Here is a 22,924-nt window from a genome sequence, read left to right on the forward strand (position 1 = left end):
TTCGATAAGGTTACCAGCCATTTCTAAATCTTTGGGAGTGCTGTGAGCTCCAGTGGAAGCCTCAAATAGAGAAAGTGTGGAACAGTGGTTAACCTTACCAAGAGTGGCTGGATGACTCCTTCAGGTGGTCATAAAAGCAACGTAAAATGAACTGCAACCCTCACCGAAAAGAATAGTATGGGAAACAAGAATTTCAGAAACAAGAACGTCTGGCCATCTGTTGGTTGACCTCAAAATGAAGTGAACTTGGGTTCTGCTAACTGGACAAAGAAACAAAACACACCAAAGATTCCTCCTCCTGTAAACCACCCATTACTAGCCATCACAAGCGTTTGACTGCAGTTGCAATGGGTGGCCCAACCAGTTATCAGGTCCAGGGGCCAATCTCTTTATTCACACAGGCCCATGTTGGTTTGGATTTAGCTTCCTTTCAAAGTTGAATACCATTGCATTTTATGTTTATTTGTGTCCTATTTTTCAATTGGTTTGGTGATCTGAAACATTGAAGTGTGACAAACATCCGAAGAAATAGGAAACTGGCAGACAGAAATGTGGTATCTTGCACCATGAACATGGAGAGAAATTAGAGAACAGCATCTACTTGTTGAGATCAGTTCAAATAAGTTCAAAATAGGCTCCTCCTTTCACAGTTTCCATTGTAAACAAGTCCACGTATAACAAACAAAAAACCATGAAAACATGGTAATGTTCCATTCCAGGGCCATGTTTATTGTGACGCCGGAGCAGACACAACTTCTCAATGGCAGTTAAACGCTATTCACGCTGTGTGTGATACATGGTACTATTCACTGATTCATACACTGTTTTGCATTGAGATACATGTGCAGTATTTACATCCTCCTACTTTAGCCAGCCGTCTATAACGCCATATTAAGGTAGCACAGGCTCTGCATGCATCCTCTTCCACTACTTCCTGAGCACCTGTTGCTCACGAATATATCGAGCCTGTTGAAGTTTCAGGCAGAGACGATGTTTTGATTGGCCTCTTCAACACCTGCCTCACTTCCTTAGTAGAGGAAGAAGTGTTATCTCTCTCCATCGCTTCCATTGCTTGTTAATGTTCACACCGTTTCTCTCTTTCTTCCTGCTTTCCTCCCCCTTTTTCTTACCTTGTCTTTCTTTCATTCAGCCCTTTCTCCCCCCCCACCCACTCTCTGATTTATGAATGCATAGGACATGTGGGAATGGTGCTACGGCAGTGCTGAGGTTATCAGGTGGGGGCATCTTGTTCGAAAACCTGCTTAAATCCCTCTCTACTTTTAATGTTCTCTCCTCTAAGTGATGGTGGTGATAACTCCTTTTGTCCAGCGCTGGAATGCAGTCATGTGGATAATGAATAACACTCTCTAACACCCTCATGTGTTGTGTGTGTATGCGCATGATGTTTACCTCACTGCCCAGTTTACCTGCAGTTTTGCATAACCCTCCACCCCTTCACCGTCGCTTCTGAGTGAGCCGTTCCTGTGGTTGTTTGCTCGTGGAAATCACTCCACGTCCAAATCATGTCAATATGACTGGTCAAATACGTGATTGATCTGTGGCACGCTGATCGTAATATTCAAATCACTATAAGGAGATTAGCTGGTGGGAAAACAGAACAAATGATTGAGCTCCATTACCAGGAATAAGGGGTAGCACTCCATGCCAAATTGACATTGCATAATCGACTAGATGGGAGGGAATGGGACGGGGGGTGTTGTTAGTACATGCGCTAGCAGCAGGACGCCATTCAACGCTCATTTTCCGACTTGTTTTGCTGCATTACAGTCTAGATAGTGTGATACAATGACTGCTTCAACTTCCCTGTTTGGACAACATGTTGATTCTTCACACAAAAACTAAGCATCATCTGTCGACTGGCATCTTGATATTGCTTGACTTGCTTCTTTAATTGAGCAACAGGTATCCGTTACGTTGTCGCTTCCAAAATAGGCACAGCCATCAATATCTATTGCAGTTTGAAGACCTGTTTTTTAGGCGCCTCTGAATGCTATTGTAGCCAATCACTGCACAGGATTGTGCTTTTTGTTGTGTGTCACACATAGTGTCGGGAGTTTCAGTTAAATGTAAGCGATTGTGGCACCCCCTCACATCTGAGAGCCGCCATGCTAGAACAATGATCTCTCTTAAATCTCACACGGTCAAATGTATTAAGTGAAAATGAAAGTGAAAAACAAGCGCACAGCGCATCAGGGAAGCGGTCATGATCATGGTGGTTTCTCTGTACATTTTTAACCGAAAAATCTCAGAAGAAACTCCATAATAACTAAGTGACAGGAACATGTTCACCACTCACGGAACTGAGGAGACAGACTGGGTGAGGACAACTATAGATCGAACAGAGATTTACTTCTCATGATGAAAAACTCGTGTTTTTGTTTTTTTGCTGGGGCCAGGAGGGGGTAAAAATCCTGGCGGAAATGCTGGTGTGTCACATCAACAAATTATTAAATCGAAGTTTCAAGATTTATTTTTCGGATTTCGAACGGAAATCCAGAACTTGCACGCCCCTGAAAAAACCCGGAAAAAACATAACGTGCACGGACCGATCAGCTGACCGACGACGCGCTTTGTTATTGACTGGACCGTGGTAGAGTGTCACAGGGGAAGTGCTCGCTCTCGACACCTCCGAGGCTGGAGCGCACACTCCAGGATTTGATGTCCTGTTGTGGGCTGGAGCTGGGGCAGGGATGAGGCGAGTCTGGGACAGAGCGTGACTTGGTTTATGACTTTATCACAGCCAAACTGCACAGAAGCGCACATTTAGAGCTGGACACGCACTGGGCACCTCTTCACTTCTGGAGAGACGTCACTCACTCGGCAACCACTCCCACATGCAGCGGCCACACACATAGAGGAACAGTGCACCTGCAGCAGACACTCTACATTCACTCCTGCAAAAGCCTATTTTAAGGCTTGGAAGGCATTATTTCTTTTCACATTAATTGTAATGAGAAAAATTGATTCAGATTTCGAACAAATCTCTTCTCGAACGGCCGTCTGGAACGACTTGTGGTCGAGAACCGAGGTACCACTGCATATACATAGTTGGTGTAATCGTGCGGTCCCAAAAACTGTCCCTCAAATTTTTTGGTGTTTTTTACAGCTTAGCTTAACCTGCTGTTGTTCTAGTCAAAAACAAAAGTGCTCAACTAGCATATAGCTATTTATACTCCCTCTGTCAAGATCACACAACTCAACCGGACACATTGATCTTCGACCCTTGCATATAGCAAAAAAGCAAAGCAGCTCCCTGATTCATAGCCGCTGCATCAGAGGTCACCTTTTCCTGTGTCGTGGCTGAATCAGAAATCAGAGTCTGCGTCTGGCTGTGAGCCAGAGGGAATTCGCCCTCAGCTTCTCTTTGGAAGTCATAAGCGACTGTTGTAGAAAAGGCTGAAGGGTCAAAGTTTCCTGTTAATCTGGCTCTGTTCACAGCACACACTCAGTTCAAAGTGCTTTGTATTGTAAGTCAGTGTTAATTAATTTGATGCCGCTTGTGGAGCTGCACAGTCGCCTGAGGTTGGCTCCAATAAAAGAAAGACTATTTCATGTTCTAATTCAGCAGCTTGGGGTCCTTGTGTTGGACCTGCACTTCCTTTAAATATTGGCCTTTGCATCGCTTATGATGTTGTTTAGTATATTCATTTTAAGTTTAAAACTGAATCTGAAAAACCGGAAAAGAAAGGTGATCTCTGCATTTATGTGTAATAAGGATTTTATAAGGCAACAAGGCATACTTCAAGTGTATAGTGTATTTTAAACTCATCCAGAATATTAAAGAATCTGAGCTGGAAATACCTCAGTTTTGGACTTGTTGGGTGGAAGACAGTTTTCTTTCAATTCTCTCTCTGGAGGAATTAAGTTACATTTCTCATGCTAACTCTGTCATGTGCGTCTTACGATTAATTCATGTCATTATAGTTTTATGAATTCTTTTTCAATTTGGTTTCCGTCACCGTCCCAATTTGGCGTGAATTTAGAGGATATTCACTGAGAACTATTGCTGTACATAATAGATGAACCTCATGGCTATAATGAACAATGCTAATGTTTAAAAAAAAAATCAGGCCCCTTTTCTAAAATGTATGGAAACGTATGTAAATGGAATGAAAACACTAGTTTGGACACACTTTTTGCCTCAATGTTTTGTTACTTTGTACTTCTGTGTATTTAGTAGATGCATACTGAAGACACTGCACACTCTGTTATCAGGATACTTGCTCAGTGAGCCTCATGATGCGGTCGATGAAAGTGCTATTATTGAAGCGGCAGTCCTTGTGTGTGATGGTTTTTCAGGGACACTGTCAAATTCTCTGGACTGACTGGTCTTTACTGTGTAAAGTTGTGATGGTTTGACAAACTTGTTTGATCAAAGTTAGTGTCCGATCATGTCCCTGTGTGTTGCACTTCATACGTCTCACTATAGGAGCTGGTTTCAGAAAGCATCCTGTACCTGTTGTTTAATGTTACAATAGCCCCTGGTCGGACAGATTCAGACTTTCCAACCTTTCTTTCTGGAAATGTTTGACCTCTTGCCTAATTGCTGTGTGCCTCTGATTGCACAGATTATCCAGTGGGTGCTTGTCAAACTCCAGTTGTACCAGCTAATGAGTTTGTGCTATTTGGGAACAACTCAAGTCGCTGAGTCAGACCCAGGAATCCAGCCGCCCCTCTGACCTTATGTGTGATATTCCAGAAAGTGAAGGCAACACAACCAGTAATGGTGCATGGGGCTCAGATCCGGTTATGCACTGGAATTCTCAGCCAACACGCGTAGATCTTGGCCTCAGGGGAGGGCAGGTTACTCGCTTAACTCGAACCCTGGATGGTACATGGAGACTGGTCACAGCAGGAGGAAGGAAATCCCAACACAAAAATCTCTTTCTTGATGCTTGTATGTTGATTTTTGTTACTTGGCTCCATGTTAGTTTGATAAATCCTGTTTGTTTCTGGAATCAGAACACACGTGTATGCTGGGCAACCTGGGAACCTAATTTGGGAAATAAAAAAAGCAAGGTTTTTCCAATTGTGTTCAGGCGCAATAGTGCAAAACAGAGTCTCAGAGTTTTTTGCTGTGCCTTTCTAAGTGTAATGTTATAATAATGTAATGTTATTCTTTAGTCTAAGTTCATTTGTATTACTTCATTTTTTCTTCTCTTTAATGTTAACAGGGATACAATGCAGAGGTTACTTATTATTATTTTATAGACAAATACTAGTATTTACAGAGGAGGCGGAGAGTTGATGGGCGCGAAATGTTTACTTCTTCCTGGGGGGGCAATAGAAATTGATTGAAAAGCCCTGGTTTAGCGAGTGGAGTAAGTAAACAAATCTTTGGTCTAGAACCATCACATTTAACCTTTTCTCATATGTGTTATTCAACTGGCGGTAATGTGTCATTGTTTGAAGAGTAATGGAAGAGTTAGACAGGAAGGGTCTGTAATGCAATATATTTATTTATTGTTACATTTAACTTAGCTTGACTTCACTTCATTCACAATGGTTCATAGAAACAGTTTGGGCCTTCCAACTCCAGTTGAAATGTTCCTGTCGGCACTCCTGCAGAAGCAAAGAAACAAAAGCTCATCTTTAATAAATCGACGTTGATATCCACAAACAACAATCTTCATAAAAATAGATATGATGAAATCAGCCTGGAGTGTTTCCAGGTTGTTGAAGAAAACAAGTGCCAATGTGGAGGCGGCTCCTCTTCTCAAGCTGAATGTGTTTGGTCAGATTGTTGGGAGAAGGCTCCTGGTATTTGCTAAGTAGATTTTTGTTAATAATATCAATGGATGTGTGTCATTCTTATCTGCAATGATAATAATATATCCCTGTGTATATACAAATCCAGTCAGTCCCACGACTCCTCTGTGAAGCACCTGATTGCATGTGTTGTTATTTGTAAATTTGATGTGGGCTCAGTGTGTATGGTGAAGGTTGTATAAGGCCCTGGAGATGTTTTCTATACGACCAGTGGGGGTGGACGTTTCTGTTCTCGGAAGTAATTCAGGCGATCCCTTTAGCCTTCACTCTGCTGTCCATGTAGGCTAAGAGTGCTTTTGTTTAGTATAGAATTTGCTCTGTCTAAGGGTCTTAAAGGCCAAGTTAAAGTTGCAAATCAGGTGTTGAATCAAAAGCTTTGTCTGTATTCCTAACTATGTTCATTCCTTATCTGTGGCCAGCAAGTCTGGGTTAACTAGAGCAAGATCAATATTACAAACTGCAGTATCAATTTTCCTGACTCTGTGGGTGTATATTGTGCTTCAGTTGAACTTTTCTAGCTGTAGGAACAAGTTAAATTCCTATTTAAAGTTCCTGTCACTGACCATGACTCTTAAACTACATAAGTCCCCAGTGAGTAGACATTCATGTTGTGTCGATTGCCATACGTTTGAATCAAATGGCATCACACAGTGCTACAGAGCTGATCTCCTCTGCGCTTGCCGTAAAGACGCCTGAACCAGTTCCCTGATTCGAACAATATAGGCCAATCTATGCTTAATTCAGATTCAACGCTCTCACGCTCCTTGCAACTTTGTTGTTCGGTTCTATATCACTTCAATTTCTCTGCCTCTGCTTTTCCATGTCTGAACAAGAATGAAGCCTGCCGGAGGTTCAATGACTCCTCATTCATTGGAGCATTGAATTTATGTTTGCACATGGTACATTGTACAGTGAGAAGAGTTCACAAAAGCTCAGGGCAACTTGGGAGGCTTGGATGCTCATATTTTATCATTTGAAAACTCAAGTGCACAAGGTGACGCATCATCTGCACTGTAAAATAATAACCATTAATTGTGTTTTTTTAGCCTACCTTGGTCAATAATAGAGAACTGAATATTATGGTTAGTTTGTGGAATACACATTCAATAATAATAAATAATTTACTAATGACTTGCTTATTTATGGTTATTACTTGGTAATTATGGTGTGAACTTTCAGCGACTATTCTGGGGTAAACTCTTGTCAGTCTTTACAAGACATTAATCAACACTTTGTAATTATTAATTATTGGCTAATATGCTGCAAATATACTTATGAATAAGTAGTTTATTTAGGGTAATAAATGTTTCCTAATTTAAAGTGTGACCCATGTTATTGATCTGTAATATTGTGATGCAACTGCTGGTGTATACCAAAAATCTGACACTTGTTGTTAATCATAACACTTGAATCTATAAGCTTGTGTTATTGAATAGAGATCAATTAACAATTAATCTTCAATTGTTTCGGCTAAATTACAACTGTGTTATACACAATATAAAACAGCCAATAAAGTGTGTATAGTTAGTATAAAGACAAGTTTGTTTTGTTCTGGTTTATGTTGCTGTAGTCTATGAGTCTAACGGTGATTTCACCCATTGGTTCTGCCTCTTGTGAACCACTCGAATATGCTGACTACAGCAATATAAAAAAATGGATGAAACGAAAACAAAAAAAAAACAACTTTTCATTGGGTCTGGTTCATTGCGTACTAATTGTCATCCATTGAAAATGAGTCATCCTATGAAAAAGCTTAGCTTTTCAAGATGAGAAAAATATGTTTTTACAACGTAAAAAAAAATTAAGAACATATATTTCTACCAAAGGGTGTTAGTGTGACAGCCTGCTGACTCAGCAGTAGATTGGCGGCGGGCCATAAAGACACTTACCAGGGTGAGTGATGGAACAAATGTAATGCTTGCTGCCTCTGTATCAGTCCTATGCACAGTTTATTACAGATTCAATTTTACTGTGAAATGCCCCTATGATCCTGAGAACAAAAGCAATGAAAATGGATTTTCTTCATTTTCCTGCTCACCTCTCTCCACTCTATTGAGTGGACCCGAGGTGAAAACAAAACCCCTCCATGGTTGTGGGGTCAATGGAAGTAGTGTGATGAACAGAGCTTGTGAAATGACTTGAAGATCCACCTTTTCTGGAGCGAATGTCAAAACTTGCCAAAGTGCACTTCAAGCTTCGAATCAATGTTCCTATATATCCATGGGAGCCAGAAATTGATTTCCCAAGCTTGTCAGCTATCACTCCTCTGGGACGGCGTATAGATGCGTGTGCCTGTGCAGGCCAGCAGCTCAGTGGCATATGGACAGAGGAGAGGTCAATAACACCGTTCTGAAGCGTCGAGCGGATGTGTGAGGCTGGTGTGTTGTCGATATGGTTCCAAAAATGTCCCACATTTCTAGTTATTCAATTTATACTGAGACAAGTTTAATTTTCATTGATTTTAGTAGTTTACATGTTAAAAATGGCATAACATTTTCTCTTTACTTTAGAGGAAGGGTTTCAGCACTGTAAGTTTAGCAGTAAGATCAATACAAATTGAGGCATCAGCGAAGTGACTTATGAGCCATTGATAAGTATGTCAGCTTATTCTGTTTGACGTACAAAAACTTAAAAATTGGTTAAGTCTAGGGCTGCAACTAACGATTATTTTCGTTGTCAACTTATCTATTTTTAATTTCTGTTTCACTTAAAGTTGCTTAAATCATCTCACTGTGATACTCAGACACCATACATTGTTAAAGAAGTATATTAAAATAATGACACACAATCCTGGAACATGTATTAACCCTGTGAAGCATGAAGCATAAAACAGTTGACAGACAGCTCCAGTCTTTATTGGTCCTTGAGAAGAATTTAATCATCACTATACGCATATGTATCCCATATAAAATATCTGATCAACACCCACATAAAAAGGTCTTATTTGAATAATAATCTAAAACGATGTGTTCAGTGGAGCTCCCTAGTTCAGTGCTGGTTATTATTAGGAGGAGAGACACTGAGGACACTTCACTACATCCTCGGAACACTCTTTCACCATTCTACCATGGTGTCGAAGGGGTTTGCTCATCCTTGAGACGGTTTATCTTCGCAAACAAAACGAAGCCACACTTCTGAACACTGCGACCCGCTCGAACTCCTGTGGCTGAGGCGGTCAGTCGGAGGTGGTGACGCGGAGCCTGGGGCTATGACAGTGAGTTGGAGTCGGACCTCAGTCAGGAAGGAACAGAAATGAACGTATCTGAATGATTCCAGAGAATGTGATATTTTCTCACTGATTCTGAATATCAGCCAGTCATCGATGCCCATCCTGCGGCCTGTGTGTGTTTACAGCAACACGGCGCATCGACGCACAGATTTTGACGTTATCGATGACATCAACTAATCATTCCAGCCCTAGTTAAGTCTACGTTTATGCTCTGAAGTAACTTCCTCCTCATTTAAATATGAATTATGACCTTCAGAAAATAAAACATACATTGTTTTTAGCGACATTTGGCTTGATTCATCCGAACCAGGTCCAACTGAAGTGTAATGCGAGGCAAACAGAGTAACATGAGGGCCTCTGGTCAAATCAGATGTTTGGACCCGCGATTGTTGTGTGAAGCTGTTTGCCATTCATTTGGCCTACATTCTTCAGATTCTGGTACAACTAGGAGTAGAACTTAAGACCTGATTAGTCCAATGGTGGAGGAGTAAGAATCAAGGTGCAGAGCCCCCTCAAAGCCAGTCTGATCTGGCTTTATGACATTTCTCCATGACACATTTCCCAAACCACCCGTCGTCCCCGGAAGACGAACATTGCAGAAGTGACAGGGAGACAGTCTTCCGTCCAAACAAGCGTTTAACTTGCTACTTTCTATATTTGGAAGAGTTGCAACATGCTTCCCTCTCCTAATTCGCCCCACTTGGCAGGCTAGTGAGAACCCAATAACCACAACACAGAATGTGTTTATGTCTAAAAGGCTCTTGTTGTGAAGAGAATTATATAACTTTCACAGGAAGACTTTCCACCAAAACCTCTTTATCTCTGATTTCCTCCTGCGCAGCGCGAACAAAACATTTTTGTGGGTTAAGGGATATGTCTGTTGCGATAGGTGTGACAACAGGTCTTGTATGATGCATGTGAGTTGGAGGAAAGTTGACTGCTGTGGTCTTTTATCTAAATCCTGGCATGAACTCTCAGTGGCATTACCTCACACCACCTCATAACAATCCTTGTGATGAATGGAGTCGCATAAAAACATGTTTTGTTGCGTCGTCAGAGTTGCTAGATAATCATGAAAATAGATGTCGACTAGCATACGACTGAGAAATAACTAGGGATGTGTGATATGGATATATATCTGGATATAGTTTATATTTCACGATATTCTGACTACATTCTTAGTTACTTTTTTTATTACGTTTTTGTCATGAAGTGACTTTTCCTTTTTACAATATTTTATTATAATAATAATATTTTTTTTACAAAAGCTGAACTCATGTCCTCATGCATACATAAATGTACACATTTAAGATCATTAATATATGAACTACGGTTCAGGTATGTTTGGCATGTGTCCAAAAATAATTTGAATAATATCATTTTTGAGACATTTTCAAGAAGTTTGTTGTTGAAGTGATTTGCTTCATGTTACCAACGTTGACCCACGTCTTGGCACAGAATCATAGAGTGACTCATGAAGCCCGAAGCCATGTTTCTTGCACATAGTTTGGTCTTGTTGTTATTGTGTGAGGTCACGCTTCATCATGTGAGTATGTTGTGCAGGCTGTTTGGTTTCTTTTACTCTCTGTTTGTCCATATTAGCAGCTACTCTTTTACTGTATATGCAGATAAATATGAATTGTGAAATTCCAATATTGTCAAAAGCATGTTGATAATATCATTTTAGATGCTAGAAATTGTTCGCTGGTGTGATTGAAAAGAAATATAAGATAGTGATCGGCTGTGACATTTATACAAAGTAACCTCAACCTCTTACTGTGTTAATGACAACGAGATTGATTCTCGAACAACATTTCTTGAATATTTAAGGCAGTTATGTGTTCATGTGCATTTTTTTTGGCTGATATTGATTGTGGATTGTTTTTGCTTTTTGTTCACAACTGAGTCTACTTACATCCATTAACTTTACAAACCGTTTAAATAACAAAAATACTGAACAAAACTTTATTAATAACATTCAATACAATTGTTTAATGTAAAGTAAATAACTTTTTTTCACGTTTCAATGAACAATGAATAGGTCGAACCTACAATGCAAACTTTAAACGGTTAAATAGCGGAATGTTGCCTTTTAATCTGACAGACCGCTCCTCTTGTCATCGACGGAATGAGTATCGGGGTCCAGGTGCGCTGTATGCTGCTGAAAGTTCCGGTCTTCCACAACAGAACCCGACCACTCATCCACAACAATAAAACTCCATTCGCTTTGGTTTTGTCTGTAGCCCGCTCAGGTTAGCTTTTGCTTGGCTAGCTTCCTGCTAGCTCTCGAATTTGGTGCAGATTGCAATTTGGTCTTGTCATGTCAACAATACATTTGACCAACCTGACATGAATATTGTGGATGAGTGTCATCAATCATATGGCCAACACTAATGGTGCATTCAGAGTGATAAACACCGTAACAAAGCTGGGTTTGGTGCCAGCACATGTTGCCAGGATCTGTTGCCATGCGCAGCCAAGGACATCTGTTATTACACAATCACAACCTGTTTCCCAAAACAGAGGCCACTCTGAGTTGTTCTCATCCTCAGCATTTATTTAATCTTCCTCACGGCACTCCTCATGTCATGAATCGGTCGGAATTTTGACGAATTTTGTCGAAATGTTTCCAGTATCCCGACCACCCCAGAGTCTAGTGTGTAAATGTGCTGTCAGACCACTGTGTGAGGTGAAGATGGATATTTAAAATTACTCACTTACCGAAGCTTATATTTCATGTAATCATCAGTCATATTTATGGAGACTAAAAAGGGCATCACAACTTGAAATCTAACACAACCGCTCCTAGTTGTAGAGTGACTTGGCTGTATTGTAACTTTTAACTCCACTCCTGCCCTGAAGAAGTCCAGTAACTTTGGTACAGGTCTGTGAGCCACTTGCTTGTGCAGCAAGTCCCATCCCCCCCTCCTCCCACATTCCCTCTCTCCCTCTTCTCTCCATATTGTCCTCTTGCCCGTTTCTCTCAGTGTTATAAATTACAAACGACACAAACCTCCAGGCCTAGTGCCATGCTGTGGATTCCTTCCAAGCTGGACTGCAGAGTGCCAAGAGGCTTGCTTCATTGATAACACCAGGCACACTGTCCGTCCCTCTATTCACGGGGAAGAGGAAAAGGCTCAGACGGGCCCTTCACAGGCCCGAGAGACACCAGCACTCTTTGCAATCAGCTGATGGAGCCTTCATTTTCTTGAAAATCCGACAGAAGTCTGGGAGCGATTGTAGTTCAGTTGCACAAAAGACCACACAAAGGTCAGTTAATGTCTTATCCAGAAACTATTGTCTGAATATGTTCTAATTGATCAAGGTTGAAAAAGAAATGGCTCCACAAATCTGCTGAATGTCTAAAAATGATTTGGCTGGACTTAACTTACAACTAAAAAATATTTTATTTAATTGAACAGTTTGCTCTCCAGACAACAGGGAACCTTTGTAAGTGCAGGAGTTCCTGGTCCACTGATCCCACTGATGCACAAGACACGTGGCAGCTAGGATGATAACAACAACAACAAACATGGAGGAATCCCTGAACAAAAGCAAACAAAAGCATCTGTTTGCTTTTGTTCAGGGATGTTTTTCACTACACAATGGCCAGGGTTTCCACTACTCTGAATGGACTTGAAATTCTTATAACATTGAAATTCTTATACAAATATTTTCAAGACATTAAAAGAACTTTAGTTTAAATAAGGTGATATAAAAACTTGAATATAGCCACCATCGTGATTTATTGTGCCTCTGTCAAACTGATACAAAATAAACACTATTTTGTTGTCTAAATGTATGTGTGGGTCCATCATTTGATTCAGTAATATACCAAATTCATTCAAATTGAAAAATGTGGCTTCTTGTGGCAAATATTCCATTTATTTTATTTAGTCGAATCCCGATCCGAAGTTTTTTTTCTACATCTATCGTTGGCCCAGTCAACAGCTCCTTATAGCTATTTCTTACGAGCCTAAGTCAGGATTTTAAATGAATATACATCACCTTTATTGATTTTGTGGGTCTTGAAGTGGGCATTCAAGTATCTCCTCAATGATCCAATGACAAACACTGACCCACAGTTGTACAATCAAAGCTGCACTGTCCCTATTATTGTTGTGGCCCGTCCGACTATCCCACTAGTTTTCATATGTATTTCCACTTAAATCTATTTTCTTATTGGAAATATTTGTAGACTTTTTGAAGTGGCTGATTCAATGCACCAACCATAACTGTCAATCACACTGTGGCCTTCAAGGTGAGAACCCATTTTTTGGTAGCATAAAATGTCTCCGCTGTAAGTGAGATTTTTAAAAATATTCATTTCTTCCATTCCTTGACTTACAAGTGTCTATCATTTGTGGTTTGAACATGAAGGACTTGAAGTGTCCATTCAAGGGTTTGCAGTCACATTTCATAGGAATCTCCTTCCAGGTTTTCATTGTGTTGTTTGTTCTAGAGTAAAATGCTCTCATTTAGTTTTGGTCCAGTCTGTTGTCATCTGCTAGTGAAGGATGGGATTGCTCCAAATTTAGCTTTATCTGTGTCTGTATTGCTTGGTAATTAGGGTGCACTAGTAAATAACTTAAGTTTCATTGGTGCTGATTTAAACAGTTTTTCTTTAGCTGTCACTTTGCCTCAGAAAAATTCAAAAATCTCTTGACACCTCTGACTTTTGTCTTCACACTGCTCACATTCCTTTGCCGCCTTTCAAAGCAGCAACATTGTCATCTGATTTCCTGAGTTTGGCTTCCAGGTTGCTAGAGGCTGTCCTGGATTTGGTTTGTCAGTTTTTCATGGGTTGTCTATATTTTGGACTTTTTGGACATAGACAGACACAAAATTACACATGCAGCCGTTTAGTTTTGCCTGTCTAGACTGAACATGTTTTTTTGGACAGTGTGCGCAAACCCTGTGTTGCCTTACACTGAGGATCGTGTTGCTGCGAGGCTTTCATACTAACCTCCCCAGCACCATGCTGCCCACTTAGTTATTCATGAACGCTTGAAGATGAATATGCTTCACACTGTTAAAGGAGAGAGCACATAGTGTTTTTGATCATACTTACACATGGAGTCACACATGATAGGAGGACACTGAAAACACTAGGTTAAAAGTAGCTACACAGTTGAAATGGGTTAAAGATAGCCGTGAAACCACTTATTCTTTGGTTGGGGTCGTAGGTTATCCCAGCTACATAGGGTGAGGAAGTGGACACTCTGCTGGGTCTCTGAAATGGGGGATGATTAGTAAGAGTTGGAGTGGGTTGAGGGTGCAGACGGAGGGCATCTCCTTAACAGTCTACCTTAAAAAGCGGAGTCCACCTTGACACCTTGCGAGTCACACTTCAATTCATATTGGCAAGATTTGATCTGGTGTTTCACCTCCTATGGTAGGAAAATCCCAATGTATGGAGCCCATCTGCTGCTAAAAAACTGGGGAGAACCCTGTCCTGGACAGGCCACCAGTGCATCATGGGCCACATCTAGACAGACGACCCCACACTCTCACCAGTGGATATATATAATAGTATCTCTCTGAGTCACTTGACTTGTGAAATTGGTTTGTTCAGTACATATATGGTCATGCAAGGATCAGTAATGTTTTTTTTTACCAAAACTTTTTGATGCGATTCCTGTGACATCGTAGACTTCACATACAAGTGATGCGTCTAATGCTAAATTCGTCTCACTCATGTTTTAACGTCTAAATCCACAAATATCTTTTTTTGGCTCCAGACTCTGACATTTATTTGGAGACAATCTAATATGAGAGTATCAGGTGAGAGTTGTCATGTCTTTTACAGTGGTACATTTATTGACATATTGGAGCCATTAAAAATAACAAATAGTGTTCAGACTCCTTGTGAGCGATTTAGGGAGCCCTGTTAAAGAAGCGTGTATTTGTCCTGGAGATGTTTCACTAGATGAATGCTGGGGATGTATTTCAGGCTTAGCTGGACGGGTCTGCCTTTTCCCCACTTACGTGTCACCCAGCAGCAGGGGGGGCACTGCTAGTAGAGTTCCACAAGGGGCTGCTGCAGCTGACCCCAGTGATCCAAACACTTGGCCACAGCTGACCCTACAGTTGGAATTACTATATAGTCCTGGTTCATTACTAGGCCCCTGTAATTGTTTTTTGATGGTTTGTCTGTTAGCCTTTATACATGTGTTTCTGAAAACAAGATACCTAAGTCGGCATCTTAAAAAACATACTCATAAAACAATTTGTTGTGAGGATTTAACTAACTGGATTGTTAAAGCAAGTGCTCATGTATGTGTTCATGAGATCATCGGTCTTCACTATAAATAGCCTGTTGCTGCTCTTGTTCAATGTTTTTGACTGTGTTGAAGACACTATGATCAATGTTTAAGTAGCTCTGTCTGGATGGGGACCTGCTTGGCTCCTAAAGGCTACAAAGGTGCTATTCCACATTGCTGTATTATCCATAATAGTCCACTTCAGATTAGAAAGAGTTTGTCCTCCGCCCTCCTCTCCCCAATTCAAGATCAGCCTCCCTGAACTCGGGACACCTTTCCAGGTCACCTCCCATTCAATGCTGTGGTACGACACCACTTATGTGCTGATGCAACTTTTTTGCTCCGCCTACCTTCATCAATTCACAAAATTCAGTGCTAGGTTTTCATTCTGTGTATACAAATAAATTACATCGTGATTGAGGCATGCAGACATAGTGGTAAATGAGTCACACGCAATTGCCATCTTGTGACATTTCTGAATGTAGTAGTAGTAGAAGTCTATTTCAATCCCACATCAAACATACAACTCTTCCATCTAAACTTGATCTGTGGGATTGGAAAGGAGCAGAGAGGTATTAAACCTAAACAAACACCAGCCACAACAATTTGTTCACGTTTTTTTAGAGTAGGCGAGAAGAGCAGGTTCATGTTAGTGAAGGAATTATTTTGATTCTAACCAAGTTGCTGCAGAAGTGACACAGGATGAATTGTCTGATGGTGAAGAATCAGACACAGATGGCTCCAAAGCACTGAACTGTATGTAAATGTAAAAAATCTCAAGATGAAATTGAAGTGGATGTTGTAGGCTCTTAAGAAGGGTCGACAGTACAAAACATATAATGTATATCCCGAGGCACATAGTCTTTTCTGGGCGAGTTTTTCTCCGCTGTTTTGACAGGTTGCTATCATCGCTTGCCATTTGTTTATGTTTGAGAACCGTGGGCATTTGTAGTCGGTTTCAGATCCTGACTTTCAGGCCAAAAGATTCCTTCAGAGCGCTGAAATATGAAACAGGATAATTCTGTCCAACGCATGGCAGAAGCAGACTCTCAACTGCACTGACGCCCCTCACAGAGCTGCGACTCTACTTCCTCGCAACTTCCCGCTCTCATTAATGTTAGCCAGTCCATTAAGCAGCCTGGCTTTTAGAGAAACCACTCCTGTGAATGAAAGAAAGATTCTTCAGGTGGCGGCTCCACGGCAGAAATGTGAAGCAGCAGAATGGGCCCAGCTTTTACCAGAGATGAGATGGGTAGTTTCCGCCAACATTTGAGTCCCTTTTAAACCTTTCTATTCAAGAGGGGGCCAGAGGGGAGCATGTCTAAAACTTGACATCTGTATTTACATTGTAATTCTCATAAAGTATTCAAATCAACAGATAATCACAGGTTGCATGAAACGTTCTGATACTATATATTTAAAAATAATTCCAAGTCTTCTCTCAGCGGGATATTGTTGCCGTCTGAAACTCAGATTTCTTGTCATGCATCACGCATTCTAGCCTGGCTGTTTGCTGTGTTTGAAAGCTGGAGAACACTTAAGAAAAAAATGTTATTGTCACTGTCATTGTTTAAAACAAGCACTGTATTATTCACTTTTATGATTTTTTTTGAGATCTTAGCCCCCCAAATTACAGCTGTCTACTCCAAGCTGCTGGTGGATGGCTCACTTCTACTGTAAAGAAATTTGTATAATGTCATTCTTCAGCTTGTTCCAGATTTGTGCCCATGATTTACTGTATTAAAACATACAGCAGAACTTTACATTTACCATTTTATTTACTGCTACTCAGCTGATCTTACCCATCATTGCTTTTGCTATTTGAACTGAATAGAAATATGAGTGCTACCTTGCTCTGCGCAGCACTCCTTGAACATGGTTATTATAGTCACTACAAAATGCATGTTTTGTCTGTCAGATGTGGATTTATGTAAGTATTTGCTGCGCTCAATAATAGCTCTTCTCTCTCTCGTGGATTCTTTCATCGTGGATTTTGGACACGGTTGCATATTCATCCTGAAACTGGTGCCAAGTAAACACATTTGTTTTCCAACATACCTGTAAGGCCCATTAAATCCGTCAGTGCTTTTGTTCAGATTTTAAAAGATTTGAAGCGAGGATTTACATTTTTCAATATTGACTTTATATGTTGCCATCGTGTATGAATGAAAGTATGAAATGGGTGAAAGTATGAATTTCAAGGAAATTAGAAATGCTAAATCTAAATTGAGATGTGTTTTCACCTTGCATCCTAATAAGATGATTCAAAGGAAAAATGTTTCCAAAGTGCCTGATTTATGAGTCATATTTCTTGCGTGGGGTTCACCATTCAGCAGCTGTAGCACTCATAACAAAGCAGCACCTGACCACAGGCCCATTCATCTATCCCCACTGGTTTCCCATTGATGCCTCTCCTTATGACTGAGGCTCAAGGAATCTCCACCCGGGGGACTTTTCAACAACAAACGCAACCAGCTACGACAGCAAGCTGCTTCTCTCATTGAATAACAATGTCCTTCCAGCAGTGGATGTGTGTGTGTGTGCGAACGTGTGCGTGTGTAGCTGCTCTCACTTTGTGCCTGTGTGAGTGAGCCTTCATCTGTGGCCAGTAGCAGCAGAGTTTTGTGCTAATCAAAGTGTTCCGACGCGTCAAAGCAATAACTAGATATTTCATTATGACCACTCAGTTGAGCTTCTCTATATCTATGTTACAGAGTAACAACAAAACAAGCTCAGCTTTCTTATGAAAATATTGTAAAATAGATGGCAAACTACATACCGTTGTGTTTAAATTGAATTAAATGAATTTTACTTTTTTAATGTATATTTGCTAAGACTACAATTTAAGTTCACATGGTGTGCAAGAGGAACACAAGGTTATACAGTGTACATTTATTTAATTTATTGCTTGTTGCTAGTTTGACATGGCTGTTATAAACAAACAAAAATGAACATGACGTTATATTGCATCAGAGCTCATGTAGCAAGTTACTTACCTGAGGTATGACGTCTTTTTTCATTCATTCCTGTATTTTATTTGCTAACTTGCTAACTTCTAGATGTAAATAGGGCATAGTTGTTGCCGTACCATTAACTGTCATTTGAGAAGTTACCCAGACACCCAGATATTTTGCTTTGCGTGAGCGAATTGTGTGGGTTAACTGAGGTCTATTTTGGCACTGCCCTTACCTGGAAGAGTCTTTAGATGTCCATCATTCGTTCTGCAGCCATCAATCCTGCAGATGTGTAAAGGAAAGACATGTGAGTCAAAGAAGACCCGAGCACAGTTGGAACTTTTTAAAAAGTGTAGAGGACCTAGCACTGAGACTTGTGGGACCCCAATGTAAAGGGATTTTGGATGAGATGCAGGCCCTCTCCATCTTTACCGGGTGTGCTTGACTGTTAAAGGTAAGATGTTATCAAGCCAGATGTTGAAGGGTTGAGATCCACATCTGGTGCTCACAGTGTCAGACACATCGGAGGGATCTTGGCGGATAGATTTGCTGCTCTGGCAGTAAGAAGCTCCTCAGTTACGGCGAGAGAACTTAGCCGTGCCAAGCAGAATTTGCAGTTGCAGCAATATTGTAGATGATATTCAACCTTCTGCTTCTTAGAAGATCAATAAAAATACTTTAGCTTGCTCCAAGGTCTGTCCAAATGAATAAAATCAACTAAGTCAGTATTTCAACTTCGTTTTTAGGTGATTTTTTTTAAGTTAATGTTGGATGCTTTATTTTATGTGGCTGGTATGACAATTTAAGTGAATGTCATTCAGCAACTCTGCTGTATCTTGTTGCCCTAGAATTTTTTTAAATCACCTAATCTACTTCTGCAATAATAATTTAATGTGTCCTATATGTCTGTTGACGTTATTTATTCAGTTTGATGCTCCCTGAAAATAAATAGGATAGAATAAAAGGATTTCACGTTGCCTTTGATGTTGCCGTGTCTCGACAAGATCATTTCTAAGTCCATGCTATCATTGGAATCTGGAAGCACAGCTGATGTTGATGTGAGTGGCCATGAACTCTTGACTTCATTTCCATGACATAAACAAGGAGCTGTGGCGGGATCGGCCTGTGGCCTGGATGTTCAGCTGCAGTAAAGATGAGGGACGTTACTCTTGGTTTGTAATATCACATGCTGCATATCATCATATGATATTAACAGAAATTAATGAAACTCTTTAGTTATTCTGCAACAGCAGTTTGAGAGATTATCAAGTGTTTCATTGACTTCCTGCTGTGGTGCTGGATCTCTTATATTTGCCTTTCTTGTAGATCTGAGCTATCGCAGCAAATGCTACGGCTACAGGGCAGGTCTGTTTACATGGAGACAGTGGCCACTAATATCACAATGAGTGTTCAGATTTTTGAATTCTGGGGTTCCAGTTCTGTGGTTATCAAGACATTTTTTTCAGAATAAATGCATTTTCCTTATGGATTTATCTGTTGACTTGGGTTTGTTTAATGATAGGGAAATCTTTTAACATCTCACCGAGCCACGATTCGATTCCAAATCAGTTTTTGAATTAAAAAGCATTCTGATCAAACATAATCTGCTTAGCAAGACAAAATGCCAAAAAAACAACTTCAACATGTATCTGTGCTCATATGGAATTGTGGCAACTGTTACAATAAAGCTATATCACATACTGCTGATGTAACAACAATGAAAGTGCCTCTTTATTAAAAACACAAAAACGCTACTTTTTAAATCCTGAGAAAATTGCCTTAACTGGCGACCGTTCCTTTTGGCTTTTGGTAAACCTTTGTTGTGTTGCAGAAGGGCTTGGTCTTCATTTTGCAAGGCTTACACACTGTTCACGTTGTCCAGCTCAGTGTTTCCTGGCATCCAGTAAAACCAGAAATGATGCTATAGTTTAGCCTTTTGTGGAGCTGGTAGGATCCCGGCCATCTTTGTTTTGGTATTTTCCATCTCTGCGTCCAGAACGGACGCTGTGTGTAGCTACAAAAAGGTGGACAGATTTTTCAATTTTGTAAATCATTGTAAATAACAATCACGTTTCTTATGTGAAATGATTTTTGGTGTTCGATTGTTGAATTCAGGGTTGGGTCTCTAGTCTATGACCCTCAATCATGAAGCGGGAATGATGATAATCCCACAAATATGTTTATATTAGCTTTTTTTTTAACCCTCTGTGAAGAACCTTTGTCTTGGCCATGAGCTTGGGTCTCTCATGGTTTCTGCCTCTGGGACTCACAAACTTTCATGCAGTTGTAATGTTACATGAAAGCCAAGGTAATAAATACTGTGGACAAGAGGCAACTTTTATCTCAATGTGTTTTAAGTCACAGCAGTCTACAGCCAAACTGCTCTTGTGCTTCTCAAAACAGCCCACTTTTGCAGTTCTTATTAGGAGATGATCTATTTTTATCAGACACGCTTCCTGTTGCATTGAAAAAAAAACATTTGCCATATTAATAGCACCATCGTTGTTGCACATGTTGACGGAAAAATAGGTCAAACTGGTTGGAAAATAATGCACTTTTTAATAGGAGGTAGACATTGGAAAAAAGGGATCCAACGTTTTCCCATCCCTCCAATGTCATTCTGTATGTCACCGCTCAAATATTTGGGAAAAATGTGGTGGGGGCAAAACTGTAACAGGGACAGTGATGACCGTCTAGAACAGATATTGACTCCATCCCATCCCCCGAAGACTCCCACACCAAGTTTCTGAGCCGTACATGGCTATTAATAGATTGAAATTACACTATGGAAAATTATGACAAAACTGCATTCCATAAATACTCTGGGAATGTTTGCGCCGTTTAGTCTCTGAAGGCTGGAGTAGAAGTTCTCAGGGAGGGTGATGAATCTTAGTTTGGGTGGAGGCATGACTTGTCTTCACATCCGTTTTCTGACACAAGCCCTGCTACTGTATATGGTTATATAAAATGCATCAGTTAAATATCCGTACTTAAAAAAGCTGTAGCCAGAGAATGCAACATGTATCATTAAATTATAGAACCATTCATTGTTTTGCACTATATGGTGCATTTATCAGCTTTCAAGCATGCACATTAGGCCTTGGTTGACCATAAGCATGTGCCCATTTTTGGACCACTTTCGATGAATGTCGGTCAAGAGTAGCCCATTAAAAATAGCGTTTTGAAGACACGACGGTCCGTCCCCTCAGCTGAGTTGATTTTTGTTTTTAGAAGTCAAGATAAACAAAAACCAGAAGCATTTCAATGAACACAGCTCTCAACTCTTGGCCCAGGAAACACATACTTCCTTAATAGATGAAATTGAAAGTGAATTGACCCCTGACCCCAATGTGTGCAGTGAGCCTGTGTGCTGGAGTACCCAGCGTGCATTCAGCATGAGTCCAGCACGACAGTCCCAGATGTCAGGCAGCAGTGGTGGCTTTATAGGGCCCCAGACAACTTCTTCTTCACAGAGACACGCTCTCATCAGGGCTCGCTGCCAAGATCCAGGCCTTGGAAGGGCCTCCACCTCCATGTCCCGCCGTTTTCAATCCCAGTCATCTTGTTCATTGGTAGTGGTGATATTGGCCCTAGTTATTGAACCAGTAATAAAACCTTGATTCATTCAGCATTGAGAGAGGTGAATGGGCTTTAAAAGAAACAAATGTTTTGGTAGTAAACTGAAGTAGTAGTGGAAGAAATAGTATCATTAGTTCATGGATGTGTTAAATGAGGACAACCTCTGATGCGAAATGAAGAAAGAGACAGTTATTTATCAATAGTTTTGCTGTGGAAATAATAGTAGAAGCCGGAAGATAGTATACATAATATGTCTTATTTTGCTGTTGCTGTTGTTGCCATTGTGTGTTGTTGATGTAGTTGTAAATTGCTGGATTAGTGTGCGCAATATAGTAACTGTCTACTTTAACATCTTGTCGACTAGTTGGTATATGATGTGTTGTTTGAAACGTTACATTTTAATTGCACAAAATGTGGTTTGAAAGTTATGTTATGTTATGATGCAAATGTTGCATCTCACTTTAGTCTTCGCTGGGTCGACCATGAAATGTTCCCATGCTTTCAATGTTTTGGGTCACGATGGTACGATGGAGTCTCAGCCATTTGTCCTGCCAAATGGCAACTAATTTGGTTGTTGATTATAATCGACAATGATGTTTAGTCGCATAGTAATGTCCCAATAAAGTTAGGAAAACTTTGTAGATGAGTATACAGAACTATCTATAGATCTATATCTAATATAGAAAAATGTATAGTCCAAGATTAATCTGATGCAGGGACAGGCGTTTTCAATGCCTTCAGACTGAGTGACATCTTCTTACTCTCACTACAGAGTCTGATGGGACTTGAATGAGCAGATTTAGAATAAATATTATTTTTCCTCCGTGGCTACTGAATAACTTGTCACACTTTGTTGAGGTGACCTGTGCAGCCTCTGTTAAAGCCATTACAACAGGTCATCTGTAATAGGTAACCCCGGTAATCTAGTCAAACAACTGGAGCTGTTACTTTGAGTGTGTGTTAACAAGTCAACCCGTGTTTGAGCTCGGACGTTATCAGCAGGCTTACATGTGTGACAAGCAGAGATCGCCACAAATACTCTCATCCATTCAGAGATGTTGTCGAGCTGTCATCATTGACATGTCTTTTCAGTGTGGAAGACTGAGCAG

General features: G+C 40.4%; 1 protein-coding gene and 1 long non-coding RNA gene across 3 annotated transcripts in view; one reads left to right on the plus strand and one right to left on the minus strand.

The window, feature by feature from the left end:
- LOC128754876 (metal transporter CNNM2-like) overlaps positions 1-22,924 on the plus strand; it is a 38,794-nt gene that overhangs the window by 2,576 nt on the left and 13,294 nt on the right. The window lies entirely within an intron of this gene.
- LOC128754877 (uncharacterized) lies at positions 18,490-19,124 on the minus strand. Its single transcript, XR_008413986.1, has 3 exons — positions 18,746-19,124; positions 18,598-18,681; positions 18,490-18,518 (listed from the first exon to the last, which is right to left on the minus strand). It is a non-coding gene; the product is annotated as an uncharacterized LOC128754877 (long non-coding RNA).

The sequence above is a fragment of the Synchiropus splendidus genome, chromosome 2 (genome assembly GCF_027744825.2).
Source record: "Synchiropus splendidus isolate RoL2022-P1 chromosome 2, RoL_Sspl_1.0, whole genome shotgun sequence".
In the NCBI taxonomy this organism is placed as follows: domain Eukaryota; kingdom Metazoa; phylum Chordata; class Actinopteri; order Syngnathiformes; family Callionymidae; genus Synchiropus; species Synchiropus splendidus.